The sequence below is a fragment of the Psammomys obesus genome, unplaced genomic scaffold (genome assembly GCF_907164565.1).
Source record: "Psammomys obesus unplaced genomic scaffold, mPsaObe1.curated_primary_1811, whole genome shotgun sequence".
In the NCBI taxonomy this organism is placed as follows: Eukaryota; Metazoa; Chordata; class Mammalia; order Rodentia; family Muridae; genus Psammomys; species Psammomys obesus.
In genome coordinates, this window is record NW_026585504.1 from 13,354,264 (window position 1) to 13,372,987 (window position 18,724).

Genomic DNA, 18,724 nt, shown 5'->3' on the forward strand with positions numbered 1-18,724 from the left:
CCGAAGCATTTTGCAGGGATCAAGCAAAGTCCCGAGTGAATGTGTACTGTTTGACATGGGTGTGCCATCTGTGTGTAAAAGCCCCGCCTTCATGTCCATCTGTGTGTAATAACTCCACCTTCATGTCCATCTGTATGTAACAAGCACACTGAGCTTCCAGAGTCTGTGGCTTCTCCATCAGAAAGAGCACAGCCCATCAAATCTCAGCTTGTCTGTGTCTGTGTGGCTACCACTTCTTCATTCCCTCATGACATCTAGTCAGGTCAAGTCCAAAACCATGCAAGGTCATGACCAGCTTTTATCACTGACTGTTAGGTTCTGGGCATAGTTTAAGTAATTGCAAGAGACTATTGATGCGAGTCCCCTAGCAACACAACTTAGAATTGCTTATCACAAAGCACACAGCTGAGCCGACACTGCAGTTATGAAAACATTGAGCCAATGGAGAAATGGAGGCTGAGAAAGGGCAGCAATCTTTCAAAAGTCACACAGTGTAAGCCATAGGGCCAAATCTAGAATGAATTCTTTTTATGAAAACTGTGTCTTTATGAATGTCCTCTGTGGCAGCAGTGCAGGTTTTGGCAGCAGCCAACAGTCCAATCCAGAAAGAGAAACACCCCAGACTAAAACTTCTGCAGGACTCAGAACAGCCCTAGACAAGATTCCTACATGCCCGGGTACAACGCTGGGTGCTTAAGTAGGCACTATGCCCATTTTCTAGCTGGGAAAATTGAGGATGAAGAAAAGTGGTTCTATCCTCAAGATCACACAGCCTGGGAATTGACTCATGACAAAGTATTGTGTTGGTTGTTTTTCTGTTGCTGTGATAAACCACCATGACCAAGAAAGTTTATGGAAAGGAGTTTATCTGGGCTTATAATTGCAGGGGATAAGATCCCACCATGGCAGGGGTCATGGCAGCAGGCAGGTATAGTGGCCGGAGCTGAGAGGTGAGAGCTCAAGTCTTCAACTACAAGCATGAAGCAAAGAGAGCCAACTGGAATTGCGGAAGGTTCTATACTCTGAAAGCCCACCCCCAGTGACACACACTCCTAAACCTCACAAACGGCACTACCTCCTGTGGACTGGGGGTTCAAATATCTGAGCCTGTGGGGAACATTCTCAGTCAAACCACTACACAGAACCTAACAAGTCCCAGGAGGTTCAGTCAGCGATCCTAAGACCTATTTGACCTCTGACCTATGATAAAGTTCAATCTGAAAGCCTACCCGGGAAGCAGGAAAAGCCAGTGTTTCAAGTGAGTGTCAGAGGCAGAACGGTGTCCCTGTGCAGGACACTCAGGCAGCATTTTCATCCTGTTCGTAGGAGGGTAAGCCTTTTGTTTGGATGAGCCCCTCTGGCACAGGGAAGAGCAATCTAACTCACCTAGTTACCAAGTTAACTGTCCATTTCATCCATAAATACCTTCACAGCCACACTGAGCATACAGTTTGACCAAGTGTGTGGGCACCCCGTGGCCCAGGAAAACTGACAAATAAAAATGACTACCACCACATCTGACGGAAAAGGAGGCCTGAATCCAAAACTCTCAAGAAGGAAATTGCTACTGCCCCTACGTTAGCACTACAGGAGAGCTAAGGAAATGTCCAGCTTTGCCTCGAAAATGCTGTGGTTCCCTCGTACAAGCCCATCTTACCCTGGAGTGCTGTAAGTAATGCCTGCAGTGATGGTCATGGGAATAGACATGGAACCAACGAGATGGCTGGCTGTTTCCCCTTCCCAGAGATATTCCAAGTCCTGCTGTATTAGCTACAGTATTTTTCCTGTGTTTATGATAAACTGACACTTTGAGATGTAGACACCGTCTGCCCCAGGCCCAGCTAACTTCCGACAGTCTGGCCTGCTAGCATACCTTTGGCCTGTGAGACGCTAGTCCATAAGCCACCTTGTCTGTCTGGCTGTAACATTTCATGAGACGATGATATTCATATACTCATGTCAGCAGCAGAAACCTGACAACCAGAAGCGGTCTGCATCCAGGGTGCACGAAAATTGTCACAACAGCTCAGTCCTGACCCGGTCAGATTTTCTGCCTGCCTCATAACACAGGCTTTTTGCTCATGCTTTTTCCTTCCTGTTTCTGCCTTCCAGGAGCTTCCCACAGGGCCCTACATATCCTGTTGCCTCTCGAGAACTGTGAGTAAAAACGACTTCCTTCTCAACAGTCTCCTCATGGTCTATGGTGCCTGCTATACTTGATAAAAACAAATTCTGGGTACATTTTAATATACCTACATTAAAATGCATGTGCCAGCTGCTCAGTCAGATGAAAGATTTTACATGTTGAACAAAATTTTGTTAGGCTTCTTCTTATATATCTAAGGGAACTGTCAGGTGGCATTTAAAAGGCAATTTAATTACATGCTACTGAAGAATGTTGTAATTACATGGGTGATTGGGCCATTTTCTGCAGCTTTGTAACATAGCTATGGTTTGACTTTTTAATGCAATAATTAATCCGGAGGAATACGCCACCTGGCATTGCTTTCCCTTGTCACACGCTACAATCCACTCTATTGAATTTAACTTGGCAGTGTCTCCTCCGCCAAGGAAAATCTTCACATCTCTTTGCTCCATTTAACCTTGACAAATAAGTGGCACCCTCCAGGTGTGTTCATTAAAGGTGTTTAAGGACTGAGTTCGAGGCAAGGTGTAATTCAGCTTCTTACCTATCGTTGGATCACCTTAATCATGCAATATCTGAATTTTCAAACATGGAAAGCAGGAAATACAATCAATATTTTAACTCACAGGACTCACCCCCTGCATGAAATTATATACATTAAGTAACATTTTACTTAGCTAAATGCCTGAGATTGTCGCGATGGACACTAGACTTGTCTGAAATATGCACTGTCACACTTACTCAGATCCTGACGAATGATCCCAGAGTATTTCACTGAGCACCTAGTGAGGATCTGAGCTGAGCAGCAGAAAATTCTCATTCTAGTCCTGATCTCACCCCAGTTTAGCCGCTTCAGGTGTTAAACGAACAGTAGAGCTTTGGCAGCTGCTGATAATATAGGCCAGAAAGAAGGTGGCCCCAACCTTGGGGAAAAGCTCACTTCTGTTAGTATTAGATGGTCTAATTTAATTTTTAAGTATTGAAAGTAAATCCATAAACATCCTGGAAGAAAATTTAAATAGACGTTTATGTCATTCTTAGAAACACAGAAACTTACTTAACAAAACACCAAAATACATGAGTCAAATAAAATATCAATGATTTTTTTTTAACCTTTTTGCTGGTTTTTCTTTACACACATACCACCTCCCCAACATTCAGCTCTTACCCTCCTATTCCAAGTCCCTTCCTTTGGTCTCTCCTCTTCTCTGACTTCTGGTAGGATCCGGCTAATGGGGTTAATGGGATCCCAAAGGACATAGAGTAAAATTGAGATAGGATTTCCTTCCTTGGTTTATTCCTGCCCTGGGCCATAACTTAAATTGGAGAGTGGACAGAGGCTGGAAGACTGTTGAAAGCACGATAGAAATGTCATATGTTCTCTTGAAAATCCTGTTAGTGAAAGCTCAGAAAACGACAGAGAAGAACAGATTCCACCTTAGAAAATACCTAAATCATCACCAGGTGATGACCCTGACTTAAGCAGATGAGCACAACTTAACTCCCTAAATCCTTTAATAATGAAGAGGCCTTCCCAGCAGTGCGGGAGCTATGATTAGGGAAGACTGGTCATAAAAATGAAGGTTGCTGGCTTGGAAGATGGAGGGCAAGGATAATGAACCAAGGCTGTGGACAGTTTAAAGCAGCTGGAAAAGACAACAGAATCCCCTTTAGAATTTCTAGAACCTTGCTTTTAGCCTAGTGAGATCCGTACTAGACCTTAGAAATAGAATACTGTAAGATAATACATTCTGTTGTTGGGGAAGAGGCCATAGCTGGTTGGCACAGCAATTACCTAGCATGAACATGAGGTTCAACTACAAGTGGCATAAGACGGGGGGTGGGGGGAGTGGGGGTTATGAATCATTAAGCCACAAAGTCTGTGGTTTGTTATAGCAGCTTCAGGAAACTAATGCATACATCATATCTCCACAGCAAACCCACAAGAGGTAAATGCTGTTATTTCCATTTACAAATATCAATGCTGTGATTCAAAAGAAGTTAAATGACACCCTAGTTAAGTCTATGATGGGTTCAGGACACACACACACACACACATATGTATATATATATATATATGTAAGCTAATCTCATTACTCTTTCCCCTAGTCCAGAGGAGATGTGCTTGTAAATAAAGATACAACATTTCCTGACAACTATTCCTAAGGAACGTAGCTGAAAAGCTTGACGTTACTCTCTTGGTAGAAAGCACAAATTTCAGGCTTGTTTACCTAACCATGCACAGTGCCCGCAGGAAATGGCAAGAAGATCCCAGTTACTCCATAATATCAGCAGTGGTAAAACCACAAAGAAAGTTCACGCTCTCTGGAGAGAAGAGATGCATCAAAATGTCAACAACAACAAAAAGAAGTATCCACAAGCAAGTCCCAAGGACCAGGTAGATAACACTCTGTTCAAAGGAAGGTGGGACAGTCTTAGGGGAAAGCAGGAAGCTGACTTATACTATGTTCAGCTTCACATGAGCTCTGGTAGGCCTGATGTGATACACCCATGGTTTTAGTCCCAATAACTAGCGACATCTGTTCCGATGCAGGAGCTCGGAGATATCTGCTCATTGGTGAGTAGTTTACTAAGTATATTTCTATATCAGACAAGAAGGAATAAATTAATCAGAGGAAACGATAAACCTAGCTAAAGTCCTGTCAGTCTTGTTAGGAGCCTACTGCTGTTTGATGAATGTGTATGACAAGGATCTGAACTGCTAATAAACACTCAGATAAAAGAGAGAATGAGTAGGTGAGAAATGGAAAGGGCATCTGGGAGTAAACAAGGAAGCCAAAGAGAAAGGAATTACATAAGCAGAATAGAGAGGTTATATCGAGGGCCTCCTGGAGCTAGTTTTGGACAACTGAGGCTGAGGCTCGCAAAGGAGAATAGGAATCACCTAGCTGTAGCTGAAAAGGAGGGCAGCCCTGGGGAGGAGTACACTGGGAAGAGAGAGAGAAAGAATAGAATAGGCCTACGTTTCTGCCATTTAAGACTGAAGGTTATGCTGACTCTTTTTGGTTGTCAAGCCGACTACATATGGAATACTACAATCCAGAAATGGTGAACACAGCTGTGAGAGACTGGGGGGGTGGAGCTTGATTTGAAGTGGGTGGATCCAATTATCGTCTGGACTGTGGGAAAGACCCTGCTCTTTGAGGTTACAGCCCTTCCAGTACGGATAGCCACTCTGAGCTCTGGGCTAGATGAAGGACCCCCTCTCCCTATCAGGGCCTCCTACTCTCTGCCTGACCTCATCTGGAGAGTGTCTTTAGGCATAGATGCCTCTAACCCTGTCTGATATATGGCCTTTGGCACAGTTCCCTTATAGTTTTCCCCTCCCTGCACTTATAGGATAATTAGGTACTGTGTTCCCATTCTTATGACAGGAGCATGATGTTTAATGCAAATCAAGAATCCTTGAAGTGCCTAGTTTTAACGAATTATATACACCTATCTTTGGAGCCTTTTCTCACTCTCCAAGGGGCATATAGCCTTTGTTCTCCCAAATTAAAGTTGAACTCTCCCTGAAATGGTTCCCAGAAGTCATTTCCATCATGCTTGAGGCCTTCCAAGCTCTGCACCTTGCCTTCCTCTCCTCCTGCCTTTGTGGTCTGATGGCCAACAGCCCCCTACTTTCACCCCCAGGAAGGGGGAGAACCACACTGGACCTTTTAGGTAAGAAGTCGCACACCTTTGATCCAGATCTTGAGGCAGGAAAACACACCTTTAATCTGGACCACACCTTCTGCTAGATACAGAAGGAAGCTTTTGCTCTTTGTCTGCTTACTCTCACCTTACTAGCATGTCCATTCCTTCACTGGCATTAGAGCCCACTTCTTCAGGATTCCAGCATCTAAGGAAGACCAGCTGAGACAGCCAGACTTATGGACTAAGCAAATTCTGGATCCTTAAACTTCCCATTCACAGCCTACCATTCTTGTATTAGTTAGACAGAGGCCTGTAAATGAGTCTAATAAATCCATATATACTAGGCTATTTTGTTTAGCTTACAGTGTTTTCTTAAATTCTGAACTACTTGCCAATGTGGAAAGTTTTAGAGATATCTCCCTAAAATGACCCTATGATCTTACTGACCACAGAAAGCCCACATTTACACACGGAAACACTTGGTTGAAGCTGTGTAGTCAGTGGCCATCTCCACCCTACAAAAGGTTCTCCTTCACTTCCCCACCCAACCTGGGTGAGTCATGTTAGTTGCCTGATCTGCCCTGGCTTAGATTTCCTCTTCTGTGCCCTTTTAATGGCAGTGAGAGCCTTAGAAGTTCTTAATGGAATGAAATTGAGACAGAGAATCTGGGAGAAGGGATTGGAACACTTTAACTGCAGCATTTTCTAGTATTTGCTTTATGCCAGGCATTGTGCCTGGCCCAGAGAAGAAGTGATAAAAAAGAAGAGCCTGTCTGTTTTCACCGCAAAGACAGGAATATGTTGAGCCATTGCATGGCTCTTTGAGAACTGCAGGCAGAAAAGAACTAGAGTGAATGTGAAACATATGTGAGAGGAAAACAACTAGATGGGGGGGGGGTGGAGTAAAGGAGGAAGAATCCAAACCATGATGTCATACCCACTTGTTCAGTTGTTTGTCATGGAGAAGACAGAAGCAACCCTATGAGATTACTCGGAGAGCTGCAAAGGTTCAAAGTATGGTGTGAGAAGAAAACCATGCCCCTCGAAACCAGAAGGGATCACACAGGCCTCGCCCCTGCTTTTGGCTCGCCTCCTCTTGAGTAACATGGGGCTGGCCCCACCTGCCTGCCTATTCAGGAACTGGATTACTATGTTGTTAACAAATAAAGGAAATGAAGCAATCTTCTCCCCGTTCTGCAAGTCATGATAAGAACTCCCTATTTGGAGTTCAATAAACCCAAGCATTTGCTTGAATGTTAAGCTGTGAAGCAAGAGCTCCAGTTGTAGACCAAAACTAAGCTGTTTAAAAAAAAAAAAAAAAAACAGGAACAATTTCATACAGCTCTTTATAAGGCCTGTATCTACATCGGGCTCCTCCTTCACTCTTCAGGGAGCCTGTAAAAATTATCTTTTAATAGGTACCAACAACAATCCTACCCAGTTGTGACACCTATCAACCAGAACAATAACCACCATGGCATGATAACCCAAAGGGTGCAGTGGTGGTATACATTCCTTGGTGATAATCAACATCTCTCTGGTTGGATTTAAGACCAGCTCAACAAAGAGGGACACCATGCCTGGTAGTGGCAACTTAGCCAGCTACTCTGGAGTAGTAAGGTTATGGATATCAAAGGAGAACCTACAACCACTACTTTACTAAACCAACACAATTCCCAATCCTACACATTTGTCCCTCTACCCACAGAGGAATGTAGTCTTCAGCTCCCATCGAGGAATCTTTTATTTGCTACAGATGGAGACCGCTACAGAAAAATCACAACCAACCAAAATACGGAGTTATGGAGCCCAGTGCCAATGGATACATCTACAAGACACTCTCACACCAAAGGCTCAGAGAACATTTTGGAAGAAGGGATGGAAAGATTGTAGGTGGCAGAGGATTAGGGAGTTTGCTGTAAGATTGTGTCTCCTAGTAATATCAGAAGCTATACTCTTAAAAGTCTCACCAACCTGACTGCCTAAACATGAGCTGAACAAGACAGACATATAAGGTACCATGTATAAGGTGTTCATATCTATGTATACACACACACACACACACACATGTTCATGTAACAACAAGAGGCCCCGAGGGCATATGGGAGGGCTTGAGGTAGGAAAGGGAAAGGGAAAATAACGTAATTATAATATCTAAAATAAAAAGAAAAATGAAAGAATTACTAATGAGGGCTTCGCAGTGTAACAGTGACCCTTTCCTGCTGAGAAATTCCCTCCAAGCTTAGGCACTTAGTAATGTTTTATAATCAAAACAAGCATTCTAATGGCAAAACTGATGATTTCACCAACCAGAAAACAAAAATTATGTAAATTAAGGAAAGTTCTTTTTTTTTTTTTACTTAAAAAAAAAAAATTGCCCATTAGTGAACTGGATTGTTTTAACTGAAAGTTAAGGGTTTTGACTGGCTCCCACAAAAAAAAAAAAAAAAAGCAAGCCCTGTTTTCAGCTTGCTCCCATTTTCCAATCGCCAGGGGAACTTGACTCCTCACAGTCGAAACACTATAAATAAGAGCAAATGGTTCCACTTCTGCTACATCATTCACAGCAGCCCTCTAGGCAGCTTTCCTATCAAGGTCTGTACAAACCTGTATCAGCCCGGCTACAGATTCTCTGGAAATGGAAGTCTCCAGTGAACTAACACACAGCAAAAATCGGCTTAGGCTCAGCTTTCCTGAATCTGGTATTTGTTTCTTTGGAATGGATGGGGGGGGGGGATGGATGGATGGATGGATTGTTGAGGAGGCAGGCTGTCATGTAGCCCAAGAAAGCCTCTAAGGTGATACTTAAGTGAAGATAACATTGAACTCCTAAGACTTCTACAGCCATCTCCCAAATGTTGGGTTTATAGGTGTTTAAGTCACCACACCTGGCTTCCTGAATCATTAAAATGATCACAATAAAACTATTCATCAGAGCAAAGTACACTGGGATTCAAACATACATGTAAGAAAGTTACAAAGGGCGAAGTGTCCCTGTAAACAAACTGGTCAATTACTTTGCCTTGCCATTACCTGGAATCCAGCTCATAAGCTCTCAATGAGAAAAGTCTCTTTGATTACAAATTATACATCTGTCGCTTGAGTCTAGACGCTGAATTCAGTCCTTTGATGGTTAGGACACAATGAGATACACATGGGTAGCAAGTGTGTCTGATTCCCTAACAACTCACATCCTTCCAATGTTTGACCTGATGGCACAGTTACCCCATTCACAGTGAAGCTTTGTCTGAAGACATGGACCACCCAGGTCCACACTTCAGGTAGTACCAGATAGGGCTCATCTTTAACCATTGTGGGTCATGCTTTCTTCACAACTGGAAAAAGGTCTAGGTTAGATGCTTCCTAAAACTGCATTTGCTTCTCGCTGAGGAGGAAGGAGAGGTGGGTATCCACAAAAGACTTCCAATAGGAATATTTGTCTACTGACTTCTCAGATAGAATTTCTGTGGCAAAGAATGCCAAGGTTGAATACTTAGGCCTACAACAAATCAGAATAAAAACCAGACGTCCCATTTCCTGTACCATTATGCACTACGATTCTCTGGAAAGAAGGTATGGTTAAGTGTGTGGTCTAAAGCATAAGAAAAGCATTGGCAGTAAGGGGGGCAGGGACCATTTGTGGAGCATTTACTCTGTGGGAGATATTGTAATGTGTAATTTGTGTAATTTCTCATAACAATCACTGAGGAGGGAATTATTGACCTCATTTTATAAGCAAGAAAGTGGAGGCTGTATTGGACCATGGATAGGTCACCTTGAGTGTAGAAGTTTGATTTGAATATAAGAGAAAGGGATGTGAATTCCCTTAAGCTTAAAGGCTTTCTCTCTATGATTGAAAACAAGCTTAGATCTGAGCGATCATGGTAATCATCCAAACTTACACAGCTGAAGGGTAGGGTGGCTTTCATGTGAATGTGCACAGAAGCACAGACCCAGTTACAAGACCAACACTTCCACAGAAAGAAAGGTCTCACTGTCTATCATGGAAGTTTAGTTGGCTTTAAGGCCTAGTCTGGGCAGCTTTTAGTAAATTATGCAGTAGTCTCCTATTTACCAAGTCTCCAGAGTCAAAGAGTTTTGTGATGAGTGAGGAACAAGGAGGAAAAAGAGAGAAAAAGAAATGTACACATAGAAATGCTTTGTCATGGGTTATGTCTCCTTTCTTTACAACACATCTGATTAACAAGCCTACGCCTTGGCAAAAGAAACTTCTGGAATCCTATTTTCCTATCAAAACAGTTCTTTTCTACAGTGAGGCACCAAACCCACAGCAGACCCAAAGGCTCTCACAGGCATTTCGGACGCCCAAGGCCCGATGTGTTTTTGGATTTGCTCCACCAGATTCCAAAGAAGTAGTTCATTTTAAACAGTCGTTTCCCAAGCCTCCTTGATGACATCACAAGCAACCACTTCCAAGCCATCTGTCAGACCTTTGATGTGCCATATTCAAGGACACGAGGGTGATGGCTAGTATTGGGAAGAGAAACAGATATGGTCTAAAAAATGATACTGTGTCCCAATGCAACAAGTACGATTTGGGAGCTTTAATGTGTGGGAAGGTTTTAGGCTTGTTTCATCTGCAGGGCGGAGGGGAGGTGGCACAGGGAGGATGTTGGTCTTTTCTTCTTCTCCTCCTTAGGAGAAGCAGGTGACCAAAGAAGCCCAGAATAGAGGCCATCATGGTGGCACAGTAGTAACACTTCAAGGAACCGCTAAACCCTAGAAGCCAAGTTGCCTAACTAGTAAGGCAACACCCTTTCTGCTAACAGGGTAGCTATCTAAATTGGGGCCCATTAACTTGGATAAAAGATCAAACCATTACCTTCACTGACATCTATTTGAAATTTGGCATTTTCTTCAAGCGTTGTGTAGGCAACCAGCCAAAGCAATATTAGCAGTATTTATGACTTTTTAAAAGGTGTTTTCATCCGTTACAAGTGATGCCTATATCTTGAATTCTGTATTCCCTAGTATTTCAGAATTGTAATTGTTATTTGCCTTTTAAAACATACATTACATGATATTCCTTTAATACTTCAGCAGCTGTTTTCTTTCATCATAGTCTACATTTAATTTTATGCTTTTAAAAGTCTTTTGAAAGGGGCTGGAGAGACGGCTCAGTGGTTAAGAACGCTTCCAGAGGACTGTGGGTTCGATTCCCAGCACCCAGATGACAGCTCACAACCATGTATAACTCCATTTTCAGGCATTAGGTATGCACATAAGGCACAGACATACATCGAAGCGAAATAACCACACACATGAGATAAAGTAATAAAATTTAAAGCAAAAAGAAAAATCTCTGAGAAAGAATCCTTACTTTTCCCCCAAACTCAGAACTAGTTAAAGTACCTGATACAAAAATTGGTCAGAACCCTGTGTGGATGCACAGGCAAACTCGCTGGCTCAGCTTCCGTCTGTGAGTCCTAGAAACACCCGTAAGTAAAAGAAAGATGAAAAAGTTCCGCCAAAGAGCCTTTTCTCCCTTGTACCAGTTGCCAGTCAGCCCGGGTCTGGGCTCCTCCTCTGACCCCCAGCGCCCTGGGCACCTCCCCCAGATTCTCTGACCAAAGCCAATCTCAACCCTGGCAGGCTGCGCTCGGTGCTGAGTGACAGCCAACAAGTGGGACCGACGCGCCTGAAATTCCCACGCACCGAGACCACGGGTCCTAGTGATGTGGTTGGGGAGGGTGCCAGGGCCATCCTCTCCGCATCGCTGTGGCTCGGCCGCTCCCGAGAAAGCTCTGGAGTCCGCCGACGGAGCCTTAGACCCGTGCGGTTCAAGCGGCGGGACGGGTGTCACGGGTTGGGAAGGAAGAGAAGGCAGCCCGAGGCGGCGCAGGGACCAAGCGGGGACAGCGAGCGGGCTATGGGGAGTGACAGCGTCCCTAAGCGAACGGCGGAGCTCCGTGGGATGCGTCTTACCGGGCTGAGCGACACCGTGGGCCCCAGCGCTGGCGCAGCAGAAACTACAATGGTGCTGGAGCTCCGGCCTCTCTGGGCCCCGCCCGGCCGTCGGGGATGGGGGGGATGGGGGGATGGGGGGGATGGGGGGGATGGGGGATGGGGGCGGGGACAGCCACTCCCCACCACCACCCACCAACACCTCCCGCCCAGGAAAGGCCGCCCCGGGCGCTGCCCAACCCCGGAACCCAGCAGGGAGCGCACACCCGGGAGTAGGCAGGGACATCTGAGGCTTGGGTGGCTCTTACTCCCCGGCCACAGCGGCTCTCCGGAAACCCCTGCCAAGCGACTGTTCCCGGGCAGCCCAGACGCTTTTCCCACGCTGGAGGTGCACACGAGGCCACCCCCAATCAGAGCAGCGCGGTGACCTTCCCCAGGAACCTGCTGGCCCCCGGGGAGTTGTAGTTTCAGCTCCCAACAGGTCACTTTCCGCCCCACAAGCCGGAGAGACCTTGGCCCTATGTGTTAAAGCAAAGTTGCTGAGGTCTCCGCTTTAAAAAACTTCAGAGAGCGCGCATTGCCACCGCCTTTAAAACAGAAACAAACAAACAAACAAAAAAGATGAAACTGTTTCTTTTGCATTTGTTTGGTTTTGTGCATTTGGATAGTTTTTAAGTCTCTTATTTCAAACTTTCCGTCTTCGCTCTGAAGGATCTGTGTGTAAAAATCGCCTGTTCACATGACTGCGGAGACTGTGGGGTTTGGTGCCCTGCCCCGTGGCACTTGCTGGTCTGCAGTAAGCCTCCTCCGTGACTTTCCATTACTTCCTGCAGCGACAGGTAAGACTAGCAAAGAACCTGGAAACAAAACAAAATGTGACCTGTGTTTCACTGATAGATCTATTGCTGGAAACGGTGTATTAAGACTGGGTAACAATCTGTAATGTTTGATATAGTCTTATCTAAAACCGAATCTATTTTGCCAATGAAATGTTTCACATACTTGAACGCTGAGGCAAAAGGCAGGACACCGGAAAAGTTGTTCGGGCCTTAGGACAGACAGCTAACTGTTGTATGGTACTGCACACAGCACAAGAGGCCGACATCCCTGCTTTCCACCCTCTAAATGCCAGTAATTGTAGCCCCCCCCCCCCCCCCCCCCAAAAAAAAAAACTCTACACACACACATTTCCAGACCCATTCACCGTACTCCCCATCTCTCCTCCCTCCCCATCCTCATTAAGAAGCCCTGATTCTGGTGAAGGAATCAAGGGCTGTCTTGCTGGCGGGGTGTTCTGAGGTTTGTGGCTGGAGAACTGCATTGATAGGAGTGTCCAGAATTGCCCCCCACATTCCTTCTATTACATCACTCAGGACCCTTCTTTCCAGCAGTGAGAGCAGAGGCTGCCCCTCAGACATGAAGGACGAGGGCTGAGAATGTATTCCATGGCCATTTCCTTCTATTTTCATCACATTTGATTTACTTCTTGTGCTCGGGTGTGTGCACGTGTGCCGTGAGGCACAGGTGGAGGCTGAAGGACAACTTCCAAAGTCGATTCTCTCCTCCTCCGGGAGATGCATCCCAGGTCATCAGGCATCTTTACCGGCTGAGCCATCCCACCAGCCCAGCCGTTCTTTCATCAGTTGGTTATTCTCCAAGTCCTTGTCTACTGAGTGTCAAGTAAGCCCTGTGGCTGCTGTCTGGATCTATACTTGGTTCCAGAGTAGTGAATGCACAGTTCGGGAGATGGGAGACTAAGAGAACTTTTAAAGGATGGCAAGAGGGCATGATGGGGGAGAGGGCCGGGACTAGGCGGAACAACTCCCTATTCAGGGGGGAAAGGAAATACAACTGGCAGAGTCTGGGAAGCCATGCCGAGCCCAGCTAGGAAGGGCGGGCAGCTAGGAATGAGCAGCAGTAGAGGATGGAAGGGAGAAGGGAAGACACTGGAGTAAGGCCAAGGCAGAGCGATTCTGCTGGTATTCGGCTTTAAATGCACCTGCTGGCAGCCCATTAAGCAAGCCCCGCCCTCATCCCTGAAGCAAATGCTTCCCCGGGTGAATGGGTGAACGTGTAGCTAGAGCAGTAGTTTATTCTGCCCTAGTAAGCTTTCCTAGCTGTGACAGTAATTCATCCAAAGAGACACTAATCCTCATTCGTTATTATGAGACTTATTGGGGTGTTGGGGTGGGGATTCTGCACCAAGCGGTACATACTTGTCCATCCTGCCAGACCACCAGGAAGTGAGCAGAAATACAGGGAATATATTACTTTCTTATATGTGTCCTTTAGGAGGCAATTCCAGTCTCTCCCAGATTGCTGCTTTCCTCACAGTCAAACTGCTTGTGAAATAACCAAACCTGCTATCAAGCTACAAGGCAGTCAGAGTTTCTTCATCTGTGTCTCAGAAGAGCATGGTTTGTTTGTTTGTTTGTTTGTTTGTTTTTTCTGTTTTGTTTTTATTTCCAGGCAGAAAGCACTAATGTATACACAGATACTTCAAATGCAAAACACCCCAATCAGCAATTGGTTACAAGCAAGAAACCAGTTATGGATACCTTGAGTTGAAGAGAGTTTGGAAAAAAGTTTCTGTCAAATGCTGGAGTGATGGTGGCCAGGGATATGAACCTGACGTGGGAAAGTTCTAAAGAGTCAAAGAGCTCAAATATCTTTTTGTTGGTATTATTATTTTCTCCTTAAAAAAAATAAATTTTCTTTTCTTTTTGAGATTTTCATATGTTAGCATCATAATTCATTTATTTCCACCCTATCTTCTCCACACTCCAACTTTCTGTATGTCTCTCTCAAATTCATGACCTCCTCTCTTTACTTATTACTGATACACAGACGTGATATATATCCTGCTGATCTGCTGAGTTCACTCAGCGTTGCTCATATGCATACGTGTTTAGGGATGACCTCTTGGAATTAGATAACCTATCAGGACGTCCATCCCAGGAGAAGACTGATTTCCCTCTCTCTTAGCAGCATTCATCGCCTGTAGCTCTTCATCTAGGGTAGGGCCTGTGAGGTTTACTCCATCCACATTGGGATGTCAGCTGGTGTTGTCATTGTGAGAATCTTGTTTAGATGACCATGTTGTTGAAATGTCATGGGTGTAGCTCCCTGTCAGGCATGAAAAAACTATCTCACAGCAGACATCCTGTGGCCTTCTGTGATGCTCTCTCTCTCTCTCTCTCTCTCTCTCTCTCTCTCTGATGCAAAAAGTTAGCTTCTTTGGTGAGGGGTGAAAGCTACACTTATCCATGAATGTAATGATAAATATTTAGAATCAAGTTGGGGATTTTATTGTTTCTAGTGTCAGTAATAGGTTTTCCTCTAGGGTTCATGAACTCACCAGCCATTGGAAGTTGGCTGGGTTTACAGGACCAGTCATGCATTCCTTCCTACTAAGCTATCCTTAAGGCCAACTAGACAGCAATTGGTTACCCCGAAAATATACATACCACTATTGCATCCTTAGGTATATCTTGCCATATTGGTCATTGTCAGAAGCAGGCTGGCCACTCCCTGGATATTCACAGCACCACCACAAATGACTATAAAGTGAGTGCCACAATTACGAAAGAAGCAAGAATTCAAGTCTTCGGAGAAAGTGTCCGCTTGGCTCACTGTACATGAGTAACTAGCACTATAGCAGCCAGGGAAGGAAGAGAGCAGGCTTGGTCCTGCTGCTTGCACCAGTACTGCCACGATGGGGTGCTCTATCCCAAGTGGGGAAGAGGTTGAGTGCTAGACACTGGGGGAAGAGAACAATGTCTGCTATAGGCTTTGTAAATACAAGGTCTTTGTCCGCAATTTATCTACCATCTGTCTAAGCAAGTAACGTAGTAAAACCTTCAGCCCTTCAGCCACAAAGGGTTCTGCCGAGTACCCACATTTCAGAGTGCAGCAGAGCAGGAGTATGGCTCAGGCATATCACCTTTCTCAAGGAGAACATACTAATTGGCCTCAGTTAACTGCCCTAGCAGGTAGATTGTTTTTAAAGTTCCTGTCTCGTAGGAACCTTGTAAAATGTAATGAGTTAATATTTAAAACTGACTGGCACTGTACCTGTCATAGAAGGAGTATTAAATTGGTTATTGCTGCTTGGCTTTTATAGTTACTGTGTTATTATGTTATTACTGTGATTTGAATGTTTGTCCCCCTCCAAAGCTCATGCTAGAATTTTATTGCCATTGTGGCCGTACTTAGAGGTGAGACCTTTGAGACGATTGTATTACGAGGGCTACATGTTCACAGGTGGGGCCCCTGGCATTAAAGAAGACTAAGTTCTAGGTGCAGTGGGTAAAAGCTCTCATTGCATGCACCTGCCCCCCAGTTCATTAGCAGGAATGAAATGACCCCCACGTACAAGGGACCCACAATAAGGTGATGAGGTTTCTCACCAGAAATTAGAGACCAAAAGACAGCTAGCCAATATATTCAAAATGCCCTCCAAGAATCCTATGTCCATCAAAACTTCATTCAAAGGTGATAGAGAGAGGTGATTGTCACTGGCCTACTTAGCCTTCAGCATCTGATCCACTATCTAGAGGCTGAAGAACCCTGTAATATTGTTACATTTGTTTAGCCCTTCCCTAAGTGACTCTTCCGTTTCGATCCCAATTACTCAACCTACCTAATGAATCAAGTCATCAGAAAAAAAGAATAACAAGCTAAACCCTAGTTAGCAGAAGTGGAAAGGTAACAAAAATTAAAACAGGCGTAAACATAATTTTAAAGGGATACAGAAAAAAGAGAAAAAAAATTGAAAAGACGGTGAAACTGACAAATCTTTAGTGATAGAGGTGTAAAGAGAACACAGTTCAATGGCACACACCTGTGTTCCAAGTTACTTGGGAAACTGAAGCAAAAATGGAAGCCTGAGGCTAGGCTGAGCAGCATAGTGACCTCTCCCACCTCAGAAGGAGATGTATAGAAAGAACACTCAAATTATTGCAATGAAAATATAAATGTGGATTGTTGTAGTCCGGGTGTGAAATGTTTCCTGTAGGTTCACATGTCAGCCCTTGCCCCTCTGATGGTGGCACCATTTCAGAAGGTTTTCCAGACTTCTGCTCACCCTTGGCTTTCTGATTGCAGATGCAATGTGCCCAGCACCTCCCACACCTGCCAGCTGCCATGTTTTCCCTGCTGTGATGGACTGTGTCTCCTAGAACAGTAAGACAAAATCAACTCTGTGTTAAGTTGCTTCTGGTCAAATACTTCGTGACAGCAGTGAGAAAACTAATATACAGAGACATAACCACCAACTCTACAAAAATACAAAGGATTCTAAGAGTGAACAGTTATAAACTAATTTGATAACCTACGTGAAATGGACAAATTCCAAAAATTGCAACACTTACCAAGACTAAATCATGAGAGCATAGATCATCCAAATAGTCCTTTATAACAAGAAAGCAGGTTGAATCAGTAATTAAAAAAAAAAATCTCTCAGCAAAGAACTCCACGTTTTCACAAGCTTTTCCCAAAAACTAAATAGGAAGGACTACTTCTTAATTCATTCTAAAGACACAAGAAAAACATTACACTGTTCACAGCATGACTGTGAGTAAGGTTCATTCCTGGAATGCAAAGAGGAGTTCACTTACAAAAACCGATCAGTGTAACACACACTATTAACAAAATAAAGGGGGCGGAATACATACCACCCCAGCTAATGCAGAAAAGCTGAAGTTAGATGCTTATTTTCCAAGTGAAACCAGATTAATGAGAACGTAACCTGTCAAGTCACGTGGGGCCTCCACTTGACTAATACATTGGAGCTGCCATCTTGAAAGCCAGAGGTCTTTGCTTCTGGTTCTACCTCATCTGCTGCCAATACTGTAGCTAACATGGCTCTCAGGGATGAACCTGCCTCAGCATCCCTACTGAGCTCAGGTATCAGGAGTCATGCCTCCACACAAATGCAGTTAAGAGTCTCAGAGCAAAAATACTGGGCCACATGGTCAGTTAGGCACTCTGTAATGTAATATACAATATTAACAAAATTAAGAGGGCAAATAATAGTGTTGTTATGCATATTGAAGTTGATGCTTCTGTTGTTAGGTCTATGAGGTGTATTCTCGTGACCACTATATTATACCTTTGGGGCCAAAAAAGAAAGAAAGAAAATCTGCTTCACACAGCCCCAGGGAATAGCACCTCCATAGTCCGTGTAGCCTCCCTTTCCTGGGGTGCTTATCTGCTGAAAAGCAATCCCTTGTGATCACATTTGATCCAAGGGCCATAATCAACACTCACCTCCTCAACTTGGCCCTCAGAATACAACCACGGAAGGTGCTGATGACCTACCCAGTGTCATGACCCAAACCTTCACTCTGGGTGGGTCACCACCACCCGCCACGAGTCCTTTAGAATGAAAGCAAGAGGTCATGGGGGGGGGGGGGGCTAAGGCCAATCCACATCACAACATCTGCTTTCCAGACCTTTGTGTCCTTCCGTCTGGAGACCCATCACCAACGTAATGAATTCAATGTGTCCTGAAAAATGGTGCTCTACGTTCACATCGCCTCAGAGCTAGTGCTTCGCTGTGATTGTGCACCTCGGCTCCAACAGCCTACATGCCCAGTTGCCTCTGGTGGGCGGTGCAATTTCCGATAACTAGGAGTTCCCATGGTCGTGATCCACACCTCCTTTGCTTGAACTTGCTGCCCTGCCACATGGAGCTCTGCCCCACTCCCTGAGCTACTGGATAAAGGTGCTACCTGAATCCTTCTGGGAAGAAAAAATGGGATATCTATCGGCCATCTCTCTAGCAGTTATGTTAACTCTTCTGCCTTCTCTCACATTAGAGAAACCAGGATCTCATGGAAATCCGAAAGATGCCAATCCTTTCCAGAAAGACAACACAAAGTTGACAGAGCAGGCCAGGCCAGAGGATGCTTTTGCCGGAGGCCCTGAGAATGTGGGGAATAAACCCTATGGAGAGGCTAGAAGAGAGAGTCTCTGTGTCATTTATGGGATGTT

General features: G+C 44.7%; 1 protein-coding gene and 1 long non-coding RNA gene across 7 annotated transcripts in view; one reads left to right on the top strand and one right to left on the bottom strand.

The window, feature by feature from the left end:
• Sqor (sulfide quinone oxidoreductase) overlaps positions 1–11,826 on the bottom strand; it is a 40,400-nt gene extending 28,574 nt beyond the window's left edge. Inside the window, exons 1-2 of one of the 2 annotated variants that reach the window (XM_055622347.1) lie at positions 11,750–11,817; positions 11,177–11,250 (exon numbers count right to left, since the gene is read on the bottom strand). The gene's annotated coding sequence lies outside the window, so the exon portion shown is untranslated. Of the gene's footprint in view, positions 1–11,176; positions 11,251–11,749 lie in introns of both variants that reach the window. The other variant, XM_055622276.1, reaches the window with a different exon arrangement.
• Positions 11,827–11,931: 105 nt separating this feature from the next.
• On the top strand, positions 11,932–18,693 carry LOC129687828 (uncharacterized). 5 transcript variants are annotated; one of them, XR_008721836.1, is made up of 4 exons: positions 11,932–15,295; positions 16,835–16,912; positions 18,182–18,455; positions 18,550–18,693. It is a non-coding gene; the product is annotated as an uncharacterized LOC129687828 (long non-coding RNA). The 5 variants fall into 5 exon arrangements; XR_008721842.1 differs by having other exon boundaries at positions 11,932–12,567; positions 14,021–15,295; positions 18,182–18,693; XR_008721831.1 differs by having other exon boundaries at positions 11,932–12,567; positions 14,198–15,295; positions 18,182–18,693.
• Positions 18,694–18,724: the final 31 nt, after the last annotated feature.